This window comes from Pinus tabuliformis, chromosome 3_1 (genome assembly GCF_031772625.1).
Source record: "Pinus tabuliformis cultivar Carrire ecotype Pingquan chromosome 3_1, CPIR1, whole genome shotgun sequence".
NCBI lineage: Eukaryota > Viridiplantae > Streptophyta > Pinopsida > Pinales > Pinaceae > Pinus > Pinus tabuliformis.
The window spans coordinates 505,362,620-505,381,805 of NC_142301.1; the positions used below are offsets into that span (position 1 = coordinate 505,362,620).

The 19,186-nt window shown below is 38.1% G+C and overlaps 1 protein-coding gene and 1 long non-coding RNA gene across 2 annotated transcripts in view; one reads left to right on the forward strand and one right to left on the reverse strand.

Moving 5' to 3' along the window:
• The window catches only part of LOC149188021 (uncharacterized), a 47,026-nt gene that overhangs the window by 13,669 nt on the left and 14,171 nt on the right, over positions 1 to 19,186 (forward strand). The gene's annotated exons all lie outside the window — the stretch shown is intronic.
• On the reverse strand, positions 845 to 1,264 carry LOC149188022 (uncharacterized). The gene is made up of 2 exons (XR_016256032.1): positions 1,074 to 1,264; positions 845 to 990 (listed from the first exon to the last, which is right to left on the reverse strand). It is a non-coding gene; the product is annotated as an uncharacterized LOC149188022 (long non-coding RNA).

Consider the following 19,186-nt stretch of genomic DNA (forward strand, 5'->3'; position numbering starts at 1 on the left):
TTATTCATTTTTAATTTTTTTTTTAACATCTAGAGTATCCACAACATCAAATAAATGCATTTCCACATAAACATGTAAAGAAAGCTAATATATAATATGTATATGAAGTCTAGTGCTACATCACATATCAAAATAGTGAATCAACTCCTGAATTTTGAGTCCTGTCTGAGTCTCAACTCTCAAGAGTCAAAATATCAACAAAAAATATAATAAATGTACATCATGAGTCATCTAAAAGTCATCAAGTAATCACTAATCAGTCACTGAGATCCTCTTCCCCTTTTACGGGAATAGGGAATGGCTTTGCCTTTTCCTCTAGAGGAAGAAGACCCTGCCCCTGGGGATACAAAATGAAATGGACTCAATCGTCCTCTAGAAGCCGATGGAAGAGGTGGCCTCTGTGCGATGTTGCCGCTGCTGCTGCCCACCCTAGACGGTGTCACCTCCTCCTCAACATCCTCATCAAGCTCTGCTACTGCCTCCTGACCCTGATGTTGCTCCGCCTCCTCCTCCTCTATCTCTGGCTCTCCCTCCTCTGCAACTGCTACATCCTCTAGATCCACACCTAACCAATCCGGGATCGTGTCCAAGATCGGCCTCTCAGTCTCGACTCTCCATGCAGCGGTGGTATCAATATTGTCCAATGAGATGGCTTCCACATCAGTAGGTTTCTGAAGCTGTCTCACCCACAATCGAAGATTGTAGTAGACGTAGACCATGTCATTGAGGCATTGGGACTCCAATCTGTATTAGGGTCATAGATTGTAAATTAGTACTTAGAAAATTTAAATATTAAAATTAATCAAACGAATTCAAAAAATTTAATTTGAAATCTTTTTAGTTTTTACCTGTTGTGCTTTTTGGAGTGTATTTTGTCAAATACACTCCAGTTGCGCTCACACCCAGAGGAACTGCATGTTTGGCTGAGCACTCGAATGGCAAGCTTTTGGAGATGGGGTACTCTGGCACCATAGCTTGTCCACCAAGCATCTACAAGTTAAAAGAAAAATGAGAAACATAAAAAAAAACATTGAAATTCTAAACTTGAAAGTTTGAAACAAACTGAAGCTTACCTGGCATTTTGGTCGTCCTATTCTTAATAGCCATGTTAAAACCAAATGTGCCACCTCCCATCCTATAGACCTCCATTTCTTTAGAAATCTCCTCACGTTCTTGCTCAGATGACACCATCCTCTCGACACAAGTGAAGAATCCATCCATCACCTCGGCATCAAATCTGAAACCACAAGCATAAGAAAATGCAGGGTTGAGGTAGACACCTGCAGCATGAATGGGGCGATGGAGGGTATTGTTCCATCGCCGATCAATCACTCTCCATATGACCTGTTGTTTCTCTAACCCCTCATCTCCCTTATCTGCATAATAAGCACGGATGGCTTTTTTGGCCCTATCCATGGCCTCATACAAGTAGCCCATTGCGGGCTTCTCTCCATCAACCAACTGAAGAACCTTTACCAAAGGTTCTGAAATGGCATACACCTCCTCTACTGCTGCCCAAAAGCTCTGATCATATGAAACTAGTCTGCATATGCCCTCTCCCTCCAGTTTGCGGCTAATAGATAAAGAACGCCAATCCGCTGAGAGAAACATGCTCTTCACCTCCCACATAGAATTCAACAGAGACTGAAGAGATATGAAAGGAGTGGCCATCGTGTAATGACAGGCCGCACCAACTCTTTGTTGTTGGTGAATTTTCTCATCAAGCTAAGCACAAATGAATGATTATATATAAATTTTGTTATGCTTTTGGATGATTCAACAATATCCCTCACAGTAGGAATTTTACCTATATCCTCAACATCAAGTCAATGCAATGAGTAGCACAAGGTGTCCAAAACAAGTTAGGATACCTCTCCATAAGCATCTTGCCAACTGCAACATAATTTGCAGCGTTTTCCGTTATGACTTGGACAACATTGCTTGGGCCTACTTTCTGAATGAAGAGGTCCAACAACTCACATAATGTACGTGCATCTTTAATGTGTGCAGATGCATCAACAGATTTCATAAACATTGTCCCCTTGGGAGAACTAACCAAGAAGTTAAGAAGGGTCCTACCCTTCTGGTCAGTCCAACCATCTGACATGACTGTGCATCTAGTGTGCTCCCATGATGCCCTAAACTCTGCCAATCTAGCAGTGCACTCAGTGTTTTCATCTTGAAGAAGAGGCCCTCTCAATTCTGCAAAGGTGGGGGCTTTGTACCCCGGGCCAATGACAACAACAGCATCAAACATAGGCTAGTAGAATGGGTTTGTCTTGGCAATGTTGAAGGGAACATCACTCCATAGAAGACACCTATTGACCAACTTGTCAGCTTCTGCCTTTTCCTTTTTTTTCATTGATGATTTGATCCCAGGTTGTGAACCAGCTGTTGTTCTAGGAACAAAAAAAGATGAGATAGAAGGATGAGTACCCATGGGTGAGGAAGGTGATGCTGCTGTAGAAGCACTGCCACTCTCAATTCCCCCCACTCTTGAGCCCCCTACAAGTTGGTTTCTTAGTGCTGCCCTGGTGTCTTTTCCTTCCTCTTTATCCATCAATGATTGAATGGCCCGTCGGATGATTTCTGGACTTGGTTTTTTGCAAAGTTCAACATTTTGCCCCGGAATTTGCCCCAAATGGAATTTTAATCTGTTGATGCCTCCTGACATATGCTTGCCACACAACTTGCAAGTCAAATACATTCTATTGACCCCCCCAGTTTCGGGTGTAGCATCAGGCTCACCAAACTCCCACATAGAATCCAAATCCTTGGCATTTTGTTTTAAACTTTGAGCTTGAATTTAAAGTTTAAACCTGGGCACGAAAAAAATTGAAACAAATTCAATTAGCAATGATCCATCAAAATAGTAGCAATGATCCATCAATTTAATGACAGAACAAAATGTCACTGTAATATATATGACTTCTCAATAATATATGACAAGAATCCATAGGTAATACCGTAATACATCACATAAAATTTGATCATATTTTTCCCAAAATATGGAAATATTAAATGTCGTTCAGTGACCAGTCACAGTGATTTTCATTTGATGCCCTTTCTGCAACTGTGCTACTCTACACTGCCCACTAACAGATTCAAATTTCATAGGCATTAATGTGACTCCATGGGCATGAATCTGTTAAAAAATTAGCATAGTGCAAGTGAGGAAAGCTACCATGTAACAGGCATCAACAAGTTTCCTTTTGATGAATTCAACTTCATCCCAACGTTTGGATTCAACATGTTCCCAGATTTTGGAATAGCCCCATTTGGCTTCCATGAATCTTTCACAATTGATGAAGTTTATAACTTTATTGTTATTGTCCATGAAAATGCCTTGATGACTGTTTTCGCATTTTCTTTGAATGGAAAGAATGCATGAAAGTGGTACTGTCACTGTGATTTCAATTTTCAGCCCTTGTCATTTCCACATCTTGTTAAGAAATTTCAAAAATATTGGATGTGTGGATATGGTAATTAGTAATTACTAATGAGGACTCGAGATATAGCATATATTCAATGGTTTGATTCAACTATTTCACCTTCCTTTTCTACAGCAGTTGATATTTTTGTGGTTGAATTTTAGTATTTTACTCATCAAATTCATGCTTTCTGCTGTCCTAAATAGTAAACAGACCTTCATTGTAACTGTTGATCCTATGATACGATGAATGATTCAATTCCCTTTGACTTGGAATGGTTTTCCATTGGTTAATAAACTGTTAACTTGTTAAGTTTCCAACGAAAATTTTCAAACCCACAAAATTGAGAAATCAACCACCAGAATCCTTTAAAAGTTTAACGTGTGTAGCAGTAGAACCAATTCATGCAGGACTTTTGTTTTTAATATTTATAGGGAAATGAAAAGCAATAAATATTAAACAGGAAAGGATTTAACATTGGATCTACCGGCAATGTTGAACTGGAACAGTTATTCAACGGCAGATTGTTCAACGGTCAACCTTGGCAAATGCTATCAATCCGGCTCACAATTTGAATTTACGCCGGCTCCTCTCCACGCTTGCAAACCCTCGTTCTCTCGGTTCTCCACAGCAGCCACAACGAGCAATGAAAAACGCACAGGCCAAATGGCAAAAACTAAACCGAGTTAATAACCCTTTGCGGCTTTTTATCAGCCAAAAAAATTTCACGCTGATTTTTTCGATCGACTCGCGATTTAATTGGGAGTATTTCGATAAAATCGCGATTTTTTCGTTTATGAAAAAATCGCCAAAAAATCGGCCGATTTAATCCTTTCGCTGAAAAAATCGCAATTTTAGGAATAAATCCCGATTTTTTCGGGACTTTTTCCACACTACTAGATACAAGCATTTTGATATGTTTTTGATCTTTAGAGAGTAGCATGGATTGATGGATGCGACCCTCTTTGGTAAGGGTCTGGGCTGATCGAGAACAATGAGCATTGCTCTTCCCCCTTGGTTGAGCTCCCAGGGTGGGGAATGGAACCTCTAGATCTCTCCTTCATCAAAACCCAAAACAAAAATGAAGAGAGATCACAAGAGTGTGTGTGAAAATGACTTGAAGGCCACCTCTATTTATAGTAAAACGTTGAGGACAGGTGGGGGCAATTTGGTTGTTGGCCGACCTTGACGAATTGTCACATAACACAAATAAATTCATATCTCCATGAATACATGTTGGAATCGGATGATATTTAGATCAATCCTACACCTCTCGACGAGAGGAATCCAAGAAAAATATCAGCTGCCATAAATAAGAAGACCCTCATGGAGTTTGGCCCTAGTTGCCAATTTTAACACAATATGATTGAACTCTTCAGTAAGTTGTTTGAGTTAGTACCAGATACAAGCATTTTGATATGTTTTTGATCTTTAGAGAGTAGCATGGATTGATGGATGCGACCCTCTTGGGCAAGGGTTTGGGCTGATCGAGAACAATGAGCATTGCTCTTCCCCCTTGGTTGAGCTCCCAGGGTGGGGAATGGAGCTGGAAGGTTCTCGGGGATGAGAGACCTCTAACCGATAAGGCTAGGGTCTCCCCTAGAGTATGCCCTAGCTAGCATCTTGCCCACTTTGTGGGATAACCTCCCCATCTGGCCAATGGGAGGAGGGACTTGGGATAGAGTGTGATCCCCACCCCTTACAGTAGGTGGATCTCGCCCAAGTTGGTGGATGCAAGTGTTTTACCATCTAACTCTCTAGGGTCAAGATGGGATGATCAAGGACAATAGGGTAGAGTGTGATCCTTACCTTTGGTAAGTTGATCTCACCTATTGTCAGGGACTTTGGGATAGAGTGTGATCCCTACGCATTGGGGTAGGTTTGATCTCACCCACTGTCTTTGGATATAGGGTGGAAGCTGAGGGCTCCCCAGTGGTGATTCTTCTTCTTTGGGTTCAAAAGTGTTCAACATGAGACGATTAGAGATGATAACGAGACATTTGAGACAAGAAGATCAACAGAGACAATAGGATAGGCATGATCCTTACCTCTCACTGTAAGTGGTATCCCTCCTATTTTCTGTGGTTTCCGGGTGGTAGCATTGGCTCCCCAATGACAAGATTCCGGGGTAGTAGCATTGGGCTCCCTGATGTGGTTATAGGTTGAGCAAGGCTCCCTGATGTTGTTCCCGATTGAGCTAAGCTCTCCAAGTCCCACTTTGTCAGCCCCTGGCACTAGTTCTCTGCCTCAAAACCCTACAGTTCATCATTCATAAGAAGTCATAAAAAAATAGATTTTTTTTGAAGGTAGTTCGGCATTTCCTCAATCTGTTTTTCCTGAGCCTACTCTTGAACTTTCGAGTTTGTTTCTTTCTTTTCCAGCGATTTCAGAAGTTGAAGAAATAAAAACAGTTGATTTTTCTGCTTCATACCAGACTGCCCCTGCGATTTCTCAACTAGTTCCTATATCTGTGGTTCCACCTCCTCCTTTTGTGTTTCAAGCAAGAAACTCTCCTCTTCCATTCTAAAATCAAAATATGGCGATTCCAGGATTTCTTTAAAACCGTTATGCCCCTCTCAATCTACCCCAGCCCATGAATGCTATGCCTCAGGATTATTTAAAGTTGCTACCAAGATTCATTGGAGAAGATGACATAACGACATAAAAGCATGTAGCAACTTTTTGTGCTTTTGCAAAAAACTTGAATGTGGAGTATCTTGATGTGGTTATGAGATTATTTGTACAATCATTGGATGGGGAAACAAGAAAATGGTCCAAGACCCTCCCAGCTAATTCAATCAATAATTGGATAATTCTTTTATACAGAGATGGGGAGAAAAGAAAGATCATGGATATTTCTTAACTGAATTTAATGCAATAAAGAGAAAACTAGATGAAGAAGTAGCCGAGTTTATCAAAAGATTTAACAATGTGTATAATAGTCTCCCTTTATAGATAAAACCACCTCTTGCTGGTGCAAAAGTAGTTTTTGGAGGAGCATTCGAGTCAGATTTTGGTTTTACTTTAAGAGAAAGACGGTCTCCCACCTTAGATCAAATTCACACTGATGCATTGGAGATTGAAGCTAATCTGTTTGCAACAGGAAAAATAAAACAAAAATCAGAAACATTAGATAAAAAGAAGGGAAAAGAAGAAGCAGGATCTTCTTATCATCCTAAAGATTCACATGAGCAAAAGCTGGATGAGATGACGAAGGTTATTAGAAATTTGTCTAATAAGTTGGTCAAGCTTGAACTAGACAATAAGAATCCTCCTAGACAAATTCAACAAGGACAAAATAGAAATTTTAATCCTTAGTTTAGAAGAGCACCATTGCAGATTATGCAGAGGGAGAAGAAAGACCAAGATCAGGTTCAACCTCCTCTGTACATTGAAGATGAACCAGAAGAAGCAGTGGAACAGACTCTAAGATTACAGGAGAATCAATATTCTACTCTGTCAGAGGAGGAAGGAGAAGGAATATATGATGAGGATTCAAATCCTGAGCCCCAAATTGCATTAGATGATGAAGAGATTGATGAATATTGCAGGAAGTTTACAGATTTAATGCAGGCATAATTGCATAAGAAGTATGATCTCAGATCAAGTGAAAGGCGGAGGACTCGGGATCATGTAGAAGAGCAATCAAAACAACCAGCTCAACAGTTTGTGCCAAAGACGGATGAAAAGGGGAAGCAACCTTTGAGAACAATTCCTATTCAGTAGGCAGAAACTTCTAGGAGCCAACAAGTTAAGGTGGCACAGGAAAAACAGGTCCAACAACCTGTAATAAGTCAGAAAAATGTGCAAAAAGAGAAGCCAACAGAGGAGGAGAAGTCCAAAGTAGCAAAGGAGGCTCATTCTTTTAGTATTCAGAAAGAATTAGAGAAGATCAAAATACCTATTCCATTGACTGAGTTGGTGAAACAATCTGCTTACAAAAAGCAGATTTCAGATTTTATCAATTTATCTCAAACCAATGATGCAACAGATACAGTCAATTTGCAGGAGGAGAGGCCAGTGGTGATGTTTGGCCCTCATGTGGAGGAACAAGATTCTTCAACTCTTTTTTATATTTCTCTTCTAATACATACTTTTATTCCTCATAATTGTATGTTGGATTCAGGGGCTTTTCACAATTTAACGCCTCTCTCAGTGATGAAGTAGTTAAACTTCTAGATCACCAAAGTGGTGATGTCTAGCCCTCATGTGGAGGAACAAGATTCTTCAACTCCTTTTTATATTTCTCTTCTAATACATACTTTTATTCTTCATAATTGTATGTTGGATTCAGGGGCTTCTCACAATTTAATGCCTCTCTCAGTGATGAAGTAGTTAAACTTCTAGATCACCAAACCATACAAGGATTTATATTCCTTTGATTCTAAAAAAGTCAAGTGTGTTGGGCTTATTAAAGACCTTGTGGTCTCTCTGGCTCAAATTCCAGCTAGAAGTATTGTGATGGATGTGGTAGTGGTAGATATTCCAGCTCGATTTGGAATGCTGCTTTCAAGATCTTGGGGAGCTAAACTGGGAGGAGTATTGAAGCTGGAATTTACTTATGCCATCATTCCAGTCTTCGGTGGAGAAGAAAGAAGACTGTATAAGGAGTCTAGGTTGTAAAGACTATCACAAAGGAAGGTTCTAGTAATTATCCTATTTATAGCTAGGAGAAAGATGATTTTTCTTGTTTTATGTTGCAAGTACCTGAAGAAATTGTTGAAGATACAAAGGTGCAGGTTTCTTTAGCAGTCCAGAACAAAGAAGCAATAGTAAGTGGAGTTTGGAAGTTATATTTTGATGGAGAATATTCAAAGGAAGGGAATGGTGCAGGTGTTCTTCTGCTTTCCCCAAAAGGTGAGATCATTCCTCTTTCTTACAAATTGGAATTTGATTCTACCAATAATATAACAGAGTATGAGGCTCTAATTCTTGGTTTGCAAGCTGCTAAGAATATGAAGATAGAATGTATTTCTGTCTTTGGAGATTCCGAGTTAGTTGTGAAACAGATCAAAGGGTAGTGCCAGACAAAGCACCCAAGGCCTAACAGAATGAAGTTTGGGACCTAGTGGATAATTTCTTTTCAGCTTTCAATATTCAATTTCTACCAAGGGAAGGAAATAGATTGGCTGATTCACTTGCAGTGGCAGCCAACACCTTTAAACCTCCACAAAATCCTAAGTTGAGGTATGAAGTTGAGGTTCGAAACAGACCTTCAATACCAGACAATGTTAAATATTGGCAGGTATTTGAAGATGATGAACAAATCAAAAGGTTCTTGGAAGTGGTAGGTGAATTTTCTAATTCAGAAATTGATCAAGAAGCAGAAGTTGAAGATAATGCAGAGCAAGGAGTTAATGATGAACCACATTGGAAGAATTCCATGGCTGGCCAAAAAATTGTTCAATTGAAGGGTAATGTGATTCCCAAAGGTTTGGTACCCCTGGAAAAATTGTTTGATGCAAATGATGTTCCAGTAACTGTCAATAAGCAGAGTTGGGAGGATGATGTTGAAGATTGTAACCTTGGAACTGAACAAAAACCCAAACTTGTGAAGCTGACAAAGGGCATTTCTAAAGATTATAAGCACAGGTATGTGGATCTGTTCAAAAAATATATTGATGTTTTTGCATGGTCTTATGAAGACCTCAAAACTTATGACACAAACATCATACAACATAAGATTCCTTTGAAGCAAGGGGTCAAACCATATAAACATAAATTAAGACAGATTAACCCTTTGCTTTTGCCTTCAATAGAAAAGGAAGTGAAGAAATTATTGCAGGCAAAAATAATTGTTCCTTTGAGGTACTCAGATTGGGTTGCTAATTTAGTACCAGTGAGGAAGAAAAATGGAGAAATTAGATTATGTATAGACTTTCGAAATCTGAATAGAGCCTCACTGAAGGATAATTACCCTCTTTTGAAATGGATCATATTTTGCAGAGAGTCACAAGGTCTTCAAGGCTATCCATGATTGATGGGTTATCAGGTTATAATCATATTGTAGTGCACCCAGAGGATCATAAGAAAACAACCTTCATAACTCCATGGGGAACCTTTATGTATGCTGGTGCAACCTTTCAAAGGGCTATGGATATAGCCTTTGTGGTGGAAATAAATAAATTTGTGGTCATATAATTAGATGACATCACAATGTTTTCCAGATCAGATGAAGATCATCTAAAACACCTTCAACAGACATTTGAAAAGTGCAGAAAATATGGACTATCACTAAATCCAAAGAAGTCTCACTTTGCTTTAAGAGAAGGGAAATTGTTGGGGCATATCGTGTCAAAGGAGGGAGTCAAAATTGATCCAAAGCGAGTAGAAGCAATCAATAATATAGCTCTGCCTAGAAATAAAAAAGAAATTTAGGTTTTCTTGGGGAGAATTAATTTTCTCAGGAGATTCATTCCTAATTATGCAGAGATTGTTAAAGAAATCATTGATATGCTAAAGAAGGATGCAAAAGTTAAATGGACCCCAACAACCAAGGAATCTTTTGCTAGAATTAAAAAGGCTTTTGGTGAAGCACTTGTTTTGGTAAGTCTTGATTACCAGAAACCATTCCAAATTTTTTCTTTTGCTTCACCTTCTACTGTTGCAATTGTTCTTTTACAGAGAAATCAGGACAATAAGGAGCAACCAGTAGCATTTTTCAGCAAAGTATTAAGAGATGCTGAGTTGAAGTATAACATTTTGGAGAAACAAGCCTATGCTTTGGTTAAAGCCTTGAAGGCTTTCAAAACATATGTTTTGCAGTCTCAAATCATTGCATATGTACCAAACTCAGTTGTTAAAGATGTGTTGACACAGGGTGACAGTGAAGGAAGAAGGGGAAAGTGGATAACTAAGATTCAGGAGTATGATATGGATATTAAGCCAACAAAATTAATAAAGGGACAAGGATTAGCAAAGATTTTAACAAAAGCAAATTACCAGGCGATGGGAATTAATTTGCTTGCAGAAATTTCAGAATCAAAATCAGATGATGAAAAAGGTAAAGAGAAGGAACCAGATAACATAATTCAATATAAATATCTCTGCTCTGATTGGTATAAAAATATTGTTCATTAATTATCATTTCTTAGCTGCCCAACTTCCCTAGACAGAACAAAATATAAAGCACTAAGACTGAAAGCACTAAAGTATAACAAATGGCCAGTTATATTGGAAAGATCCTGTTGGTGTTTTGCTGCTTTGTCTGACAGAGGGGGAAACAATTGAAATTTTTAATGAGTATCATGGATGTGCTTGTGGAGGACATTATAATTGGAAAGTAACAACACAAAATCTTGAAGGCTGGTTTTTATTGGCCTACTTTATTCTCAGATGTTTACAGATTGGTTAGATGTTGTGAAAAGTGCCAACTTTTTGCTGAAAAGAAAAAGTTAGCACCACTGCCATTAATTCCTGTGTTTGTTGAAGAGCCTTTTAGGCAGTGGGGATTGGATTTCATAGGGGAGATAAATCCACCTTCCAGTGGACAACACAAGTGGATTTTAACAACCATTGATTACTTTACAAAATGGGTGGAAGCAATTCCAACTAGGAAGGCAACTGATACAGTGGTGATCAAGTTCCTGGAAGAAAATATTTTTACAAGATTTGGCTGCCCTAAGAAATTGGTTACAGACAATGCCCAAGTATTCAAATCTGCAAAACTAATTAATTTATGCCAAAATTACAATGTCATTCTTTCTCATTCTACCACCTATTACCCTCAAGGAAATGGGTTGGCAGAATCCTCAAATAAAGCTCTGGTAAGGATACTCAAGAAAACAATTGCAGAAAATAAAAAGAATTGGGATTCTCAGCTAAAGTTTGCCTTATGGGAAAACAAAGTGACTACCAAAAGGTCCACTGGTAAGTCACCTTTTGAATTAGCATATGGAGTAGCAACCCTTTTCCCTAGTCAGTTAGCAAACAACAGTAGCTGCACTCATTCAAGATGTTGAGGAGGAACCCAATGCATTGACTCGAAGGATTAACTAGCTAGTAGAATTGAATGAGAATAGAGAGCAGATGATTGACAATTTGATTAGCTATCAAGAAAAAATGAAACTCATTTTTGACAGAAAGGCCAAAGAAATATTTTTTCAGCTTGGTGACCTTGCCTTGAGATGGGATGTAAGAATGGAAGATAAAGGTAAGCATGGAAAATTTGATCCTCTGTGGTTTGGAACTTTTAAAATAGCAGAAGCCAGAGTCAACAATACTTTCATTCTAGAAAATTTGGATGGAGAACTAGTGCAGCTGCCTGCCAATGGGCAATGTTTGAAACACTACTTTCAGCATTGAGCATTTTTAATTTCCTCCATTTTAAATATCTGTTTGACCACTGTAAGTACCCAATGATTTTTTCATTATAATGTTCTAAGCTATATAATATGACTCCATGACTGAGGTGAATGCACTAATTTGTGGTTCTTAGTGTTTTGTTCCAAAACACTATCCCCAGGTGGAGCAAAATGTTGTAGCTTGTTTTCAATGTCTAAAATGTGAAAGGATCATTTTAATGCATGCGCTTTGGTGGGGCCCAGCAGGAGTCAAAAGTCCGAAGGTTAAGTGTCGGGCAAATTCATTGCGTGATGTTGATGGTGGTGTTGGGTCTTCCCCATAGGACATCACAACAAGCACGAACGTTATCAATAGGGGTGCCTCTGTAAAGATGTCAGCGGGTAAACCGCTTTTTCTTGATCAACAGTCGTGATCTTCTGCGGCATCACCCCTGATGGGCCTGCTTACCACCATTGGTGCTCTCGTGAGTTAAGGGGGTGCCATTTGTGGTCTACGACAAGTGAGCGCGGTATAGCCATGTCCCCTGCCACATCACCGCCACATATTCCACATCACTGTCACGTCTTCCACGTCATCATATCGTACACCCTTCACTTCTTCGTTTAATTTTGTTTTCCCCACTTTTTTCCCGTTTACCGATAAAACCTTGTTTTTGCATTAAAGTTCACTTATTTGCTGTTCATGTTGGAGCATCCCCGAGTACACCTGCGTCCGCCAACTCATCGATTTGCAATCCAACGTTGTCTAAAACTTCCAGGTATTTATCCATTGTGTCTACCCCACTTAGTTGTTCAAAATGTCAAAGCAAGTTTCTATGGCAGGTTCTACCACCCACATTCCCTTAATGGACACAAAGAGACATCCTTGACCCTTTCTGCTTGTTGAACATGATGGAGCTTCGTCAAAACATTTTGGCTGGTCAATTAGACTCCCTTGTATACTCTGCTGTTGTAAAATCAAGGCTATTTTCTACCATTATTCCTCAAACATATGTTTACCCAGAATTTATCACTTGGTTGGTCTCTTCCCTGTATCCTCAGAAATGTTTTGTCATGAATTCATTGAGGGAGAACATTTTCCAAGTTTCTGCCTTGTTAATTCAGCAGGCCCTTGATTTTCCACCCTCAGAGCATTATACCTCTTTTTCTGAAGAAACCTTGGTTTCTGAGTTCCAAAACTTGTTTGGAGGAAATTATGTTAAATTGTCTTTTCACCTCATGCCAGTTGGGCATGTTTAATCTTTAGAACCAATTGTGTTCCCCCTAGGTAGTTTTGCTGAAGAAGTTCAACTAGTTTTGCAAGTAATTGCTAGGGTTTTGGGGAGGGAAAATACTTCCAATATTAACCGTGTAGTTATTGGATTGTTTAATTTGGTTATGTACCTTGGAGTGACTCTTAACATACTAGCTTTTTGGGAGGGTTTTGTGAATTCCCAACTACCAAATTTGAATCTCACTGGTTGTTTTAGATTTCCATCTTTGTTGATTTACCTCTTCCTTTATGTCCATGTTGAGAAATTCATGCATTTAGGGCTGAACATAATGGATTTGCATAAAAAGAAACGACCAGTGATAAACTGGAAAGATATTGTTAGAAGTCACCCTGACCATGAGGGTTTTTCATATTTCACTGCCTCTTTTATGTCAGTTGCCTACTTAGTTAGAAACAACTCTGTCCCACCATGCCTTTTGCCAAAAGCCCAATCCATTTTACAACAAAGCAAAGATGTCAAAGTGGGGGATTGGTTTTGGTTTGAAGATTATGTTGAGATCAGATTATATGGAGTAGAGGTCGCCCCTTATATTCTTCCTTCTTTTGTACCAATGAGATTGCTTGCTTTAGAGTTTAGTAGACAAAGTTTGAATGTGAATCAAGTTCATTTTGTACCAACAAAGAAGGGACATTTATTCAAATTGCCTAGAATTGTTGGACCATTTATTGTTAGTAATAGACATGCTATGAAATAGGTTGAAGATATGCTTCAAGATATGCATCTTCAAGAAGGAGATAAATGGCCATATGATCCTCATCAAATTATTTCAAGGAGAAGGGTAGAGAATTCTTATGCTCCTTATATACATGAATCAAGTCCATAAATTGAAAAGTTGGCTAATGGTGGTAAATTTGTAGCACAGAAGGGAATAGAAGTTGAAACTCCTCATCCTGTAGAAAAAGGATTGAAAATAGGAATTGAAGAGATCATTGAGCTGGATGAAGAAACTACTCACAGTTCTAAGAAATTAAAGATACATGAGAAAGAAAAGGAGTCTGAGCCTCTAGTAGGAAGTTCCTCTACTGCAGCTGGTTTTCAATTACAACTGGGAGAGATGATATGCACACCTTCTTCCCATGCCCCTGAAGATAGTCAACAAAGCTCTGTTTCTATTTTGGAAGAGTTATATGGTCAAATTGAAGAAAAGAATAAGAAGATCAGGGAGAATGTTGTGTCTCAGCTTGAAGCCCAATTTGAATCAGAGTACCACACCAGGCTGTTATTAGCCATGGATTTGGAAAGGAATCAACTTAAATTGTCCTTTTCTCATCTTTCTTCTTTGTCTGTCTCTTCAACCTCAGGTTTCAAAACTGTGAATCTAACTGTGGATGCAAGGGATATTCCATTGCCTGACAAGATCAATTTGCACAGGCAAACTGGAGAACTAATTTATAGTGATTTGAGCAAAATAGAGGCCTTATTGGGGAAGGTAATTAATCAATTGAAGCTAGAAAAGGCAAACTCCAGAGCCTTGTACACCCAAAATGAAGAATTAAAGAAATTGATTGCTAAGATTGGTGTAAATCCTGAGGATAGATCTGCTGTGCAGAAGCTTTTACAGGGAGCAAAGAAAGAAATTCAAGTGTTGAGAAAGAAGTTAAAGTTTCCTACGGTTGAGCATGTTATGGCCCCAGAGGTAGCTCAGATTGAAAAAGAAAAAGAGCTTCTAACCAAAGAATTACTGGAGAGGAACAATGAAGTGGCTACCTTGAAGGAACTCAATGCTAATTTATAGCAGAGGATGGATACTCATGTTTGTACAATTATGGTATAATCAGATTCAGAAGATCCAGTTCGTAAACTGACCAGGGTTATGACTGAATTGAAAATCAGAGGATGAAATGAAGAAAATGCAAAAGAACTTGGATGACCCCAAGGAACTGTTAAAAGTTAAAGAGAGGCAATTGACTATGACAAAAGATAATGCATCACAATACCAGAAAGATTATCAAACAACTTGTAATGAAATCAAAGACTTGAGAGAGAAGGTAAAGGGCAATATGTCACTTATATAGGTCAGAGAGATTATCTGGAATGATATCATTCGACAAGTGAAGGCTATTTGGGATTATATGTTGATCATAGTAGAAGAGAAGGCCATTGTCAGAGACCTAGAAAGCATCATTGCTACTCACAAAGAGAAATCCCAACGAAGTGCCCAACTAGCAAAGAAAATGAAGACTTTCTTAATTCCAAATCACCTCAGGAGTTTAAGAAATATGCAAGTTGAAGACAGGACAAAGCTAGTGTTAGAAATAAACAAAATGGTGCAGGAAAATTTGTATAGAAACACTATAGAGGCAAAATTAGGAGAAATAAAGGAATCTGTTCCAAGATTTAATACAAATTTTGATAAAAGGATCAGGGCAGGGTTGCCCTCATGTTGGGATCAACAAGGAAATTTGCTTCCATGGGAAAACTGAGACTTTCTTAGTAGAAGCAAAGAGTAAGATTGATTCTTCCCATGAGAAAACAATAGTTCTTAATGGGTCTACTATTGTGAATTACCTTCACAGAAATTTTCAATTGCTATGGTTGATTAAAACCCTCTTTATAGAGAAACCAACTTACAGTTGGATAACCAATTTTAGGATGGCTCATGCAAGATTTGTTAAATGCCAGAGTTCAGATTTGACAATATGGAAAAAGTGTAGAGAATGGATGTCTCCAACAATAGTAGCAGAACCCGGACCTTGTACAAGCGAGCTTGCCCCACAGTGACAAGTGATCCAATGAAAATTGGCGACTTGTTTTATTTCATGAAATATTCAAGAAATTGTATTTTGTAATTTTGACTCATAATTTTGTTGTTATTTCCAAAAAAGTTCAAGTCCTCAGAAGGACTGAATAGAGCTTAAAGTAGTTTGTAAGGTAGTTTTAGAAGTTTGTGACAGTTAATAGTTTTCATAATTGTCACCTTTGTAATGTACTGCAAAAAAGACTTTGGAGAACCATTTGGGGTTCTGGAATTTTGACTTCAGAAGGGAAAATTTTATGTGTAATGTTTTTACCCTTTCTTGGAGATTAAATAATATTTTCAGGGTGATTCCAAGCAGTTCTTTGAGTTTGATATATGTTCCTGTTCATTGTAAGTCATGTACTGTTCTTTTTTCTTTTGAAAAGAGTAATGAAGCTGCTGGTTGTTTTATATAACACAAATTTACTAAACTTACAATACCTGTAATCTTTAAATTAAATAACCTTAAAAGGTGCTCCTCTTTTCTATTAGTTCATTTTTTTGTCTTTCATATATTCTGCTAGGTTTAAGGTAAGAGATTCTTTAGTAACAACCTTCTGTTCTAAACCTTCTATCATTTCTTTCCATCACCCTGCTACAACTTTAAATCATTTTCATTGTTAGTGAGGCCAACTTGAAAGGTATTTTCATCCCAAGAAGATTCCTGTAACATTACTTGTGAAGTATGCTTTTGAACTATCACAATGGGACAACAAATAGCATTCATTATCTTTTTATATGGATGTCCTAGGCATTGGCCTCTTCTCAGCCAGAGGTTGTCTCTAGGGTTACAACAATTGAATTACATTATGAAGACCGATACTAGTTACATTTTCAACATATCTCTCTTTGATGTTAAACATGGTATTTTTTCAAATAACCTTCTATCATTTCTTTCCATCACCCTGCTACAACTTTAAATCATTTTCATTGTCAGTGAGGCCACCTTGAAAGGTATCTTCATCCCAAGAAGATTCCTGTAAGATTCTTGTAACATTACTTGTGAAGTATACCTCTGAACTATCACAATGGGACAACAAATAACATTCATTATCTTTTTATATGGATGTCCTAGGCACTGACCTCTTCTCAGCCAGAGGTTGCCTCTAGGGTTACAACAATACATTTGAGTTACATTATGAAGACCGACACTAGTTACATTTTCAACATATCCCTCTTTGATGTTAAACATGGTATTTTTTCAAATACATCCGTAAACTCCTGCAACACTGGAAAATCGTCAAGACTTGACTCTTTGGTCTTCTTTGGCTCTTCTACATGGGTTGCATGTAGTTGACATCCCTTCCTGAAATATCTGTTCCACTGCAAGGTTGAAATTTCTCTTATAGAAATGGGTCTTGGAATTTCTTGCACAAAACTCCGGTTTCCTTCTTCATCAAGACATGTAAATTTCTTGTCATGGCAATCTAAGATGACACGGTTCTTGTCCAACCAATCCATTCTAACGAGGATATCATAAAATCCCATTGGTATGATATTCAACTCAACATTTGCGTTCACTATATTCAAATTTATGGAAGAACTCTTGACAATTTCATTAATCTTTCTTTTGGTTCTAGTGGCTAGCTGAACCAACCATGATTTAGTAAGCTTGCTTTTCATTAAATGAAATCAATCCACTAATTTAGGATAAATGTAACTATGGCTTACTCTTGAATCAATCAAAATAGCAACAAACTAATTTGTAATCATACCTTCCACCTCAATCATCCGGGATTGATGTTCCACCTGTGGATCCTTTAAGGTTGCATATATTCTTGAAATATCTCTACCCATGTCTTCCACTATTGTAGCTTCTGGAATGTTTTGTAGGGTCCTCATTTTGTCATCAATGTGAGGGCAATCCTTATATACGTAATCTCACTTACATCCTAAAATTTAATTGGTGGTCTTTCTTCTTTTTCCAAGAAGTTTTTCTGTTTGGATTCATCTTGATTATGCTGATTTTGCTAATATCTGTCAGGACTATTTCTTTTAGAAGAAGGTTTGAAACCCTTCTTTCTCTGATATCACTTTTGCTTTTTTCTTATCTCTCTAAGATTTCTGGAAAGTTTCTTAGCTTTTGTTCTACTCATGCAAGTACTTGGCCTTTCTAATTGTTTCAACTTTCAACCAAAGTTCTAGGCTCATCAAATTGAATGTTGTCTTTATAAAAAGATGTTAGTTCACTTAAGAACCTCTAAATTTTCACTTCCTCCTTGATAAAGCCTACATACCTCATCAACTATATGAAATTTCTGTCTCATTCTTCCTAATATGAGTTCAAGAACATCTTCTTGTTGTTGAAGAAAGTGTAACTAGGTTCGGTCTTCATAATGACATGATCTTTGTATTTGATGTAATAAAAGGAAATAATTTATTTTTGTAATCTTGCTACACGGGTTTCATGAGCAAGAAGTGTCTCTAGATAAAAGACTTCTTCTTGATGTCTTTAGGATTTATGTAAATGTCAAAGAGTCATGTCATGTGTATAGAAACTCTTTATGAGTTCATGTAAATATGTACAAGTCTTCCAAGTTGTGTAATAGCCCTCCAAGACCAAGATCAATGCCTCAAAACAAGCCTTCCGAAGTCTGTAAGCAAAGCAATAAGGAGATGATCATGTCAGCTCAAATAAATGAATTAAATATATAATTATGTCATGTCGGCTGGAAGCAATAGACACGTCGGTTCATAAGGTAATGTCGGCTCAGGTTATATGTGCACAACCACTATAAATACCCTGTTGGGGTATCCACAAAAGGATAAGACAAAACTCGTAATTGCCTCTGAAATTTCGCATAGGAGAAGAGCCGCAGTAGGGTTAAGGAGCCACAGATCAGTGGGTTAAGGAGCCGCAGTCAAGGAATGAAGATGCCGTAGTCAAGGTCAAGGAGCCACAGTCAATAGTTGCAGTCAAATCCGCATTGAGGTAAGACATGTTTCAGGGTTCAAGCTGCCTCCTCGGATGGGTATAAGGAGTAGCAGGACCAAGGCTTGTCACCCTCTCGTCATACTTATAGATTGAAGGAGCATTCCAGATTATCCTCGGATGAGTGAAAGGAAGTCATATGGTATGGTATCACTGTAATCTTCAAGCACAGTATTTGCAATACAGTGATAAGATTTCATACGCATGGCAGACTTAGAATGATGATCTTGGATAGAGGTATACTCTCGGTGCCGACTTAGTCTTGGAGGAATAAATGGCTTTTCTTGACTCAAAATAAATATTTTCTTTTGTTACAAAGAGTCCAAATGGGACTATAATACATGACACAAATTCTTCTTTGTCCTAGAAAGACCTAGAAAGACCTATAAGCACAAAGAACATGATTTTGACCTAGACTTGAGCATGAAACCCATGCTTTGAATAAAATAAAATTCTTTTTCTTTCTTTATACAAAATATACAATGTCATGTTTACAAAAGGTCATTATG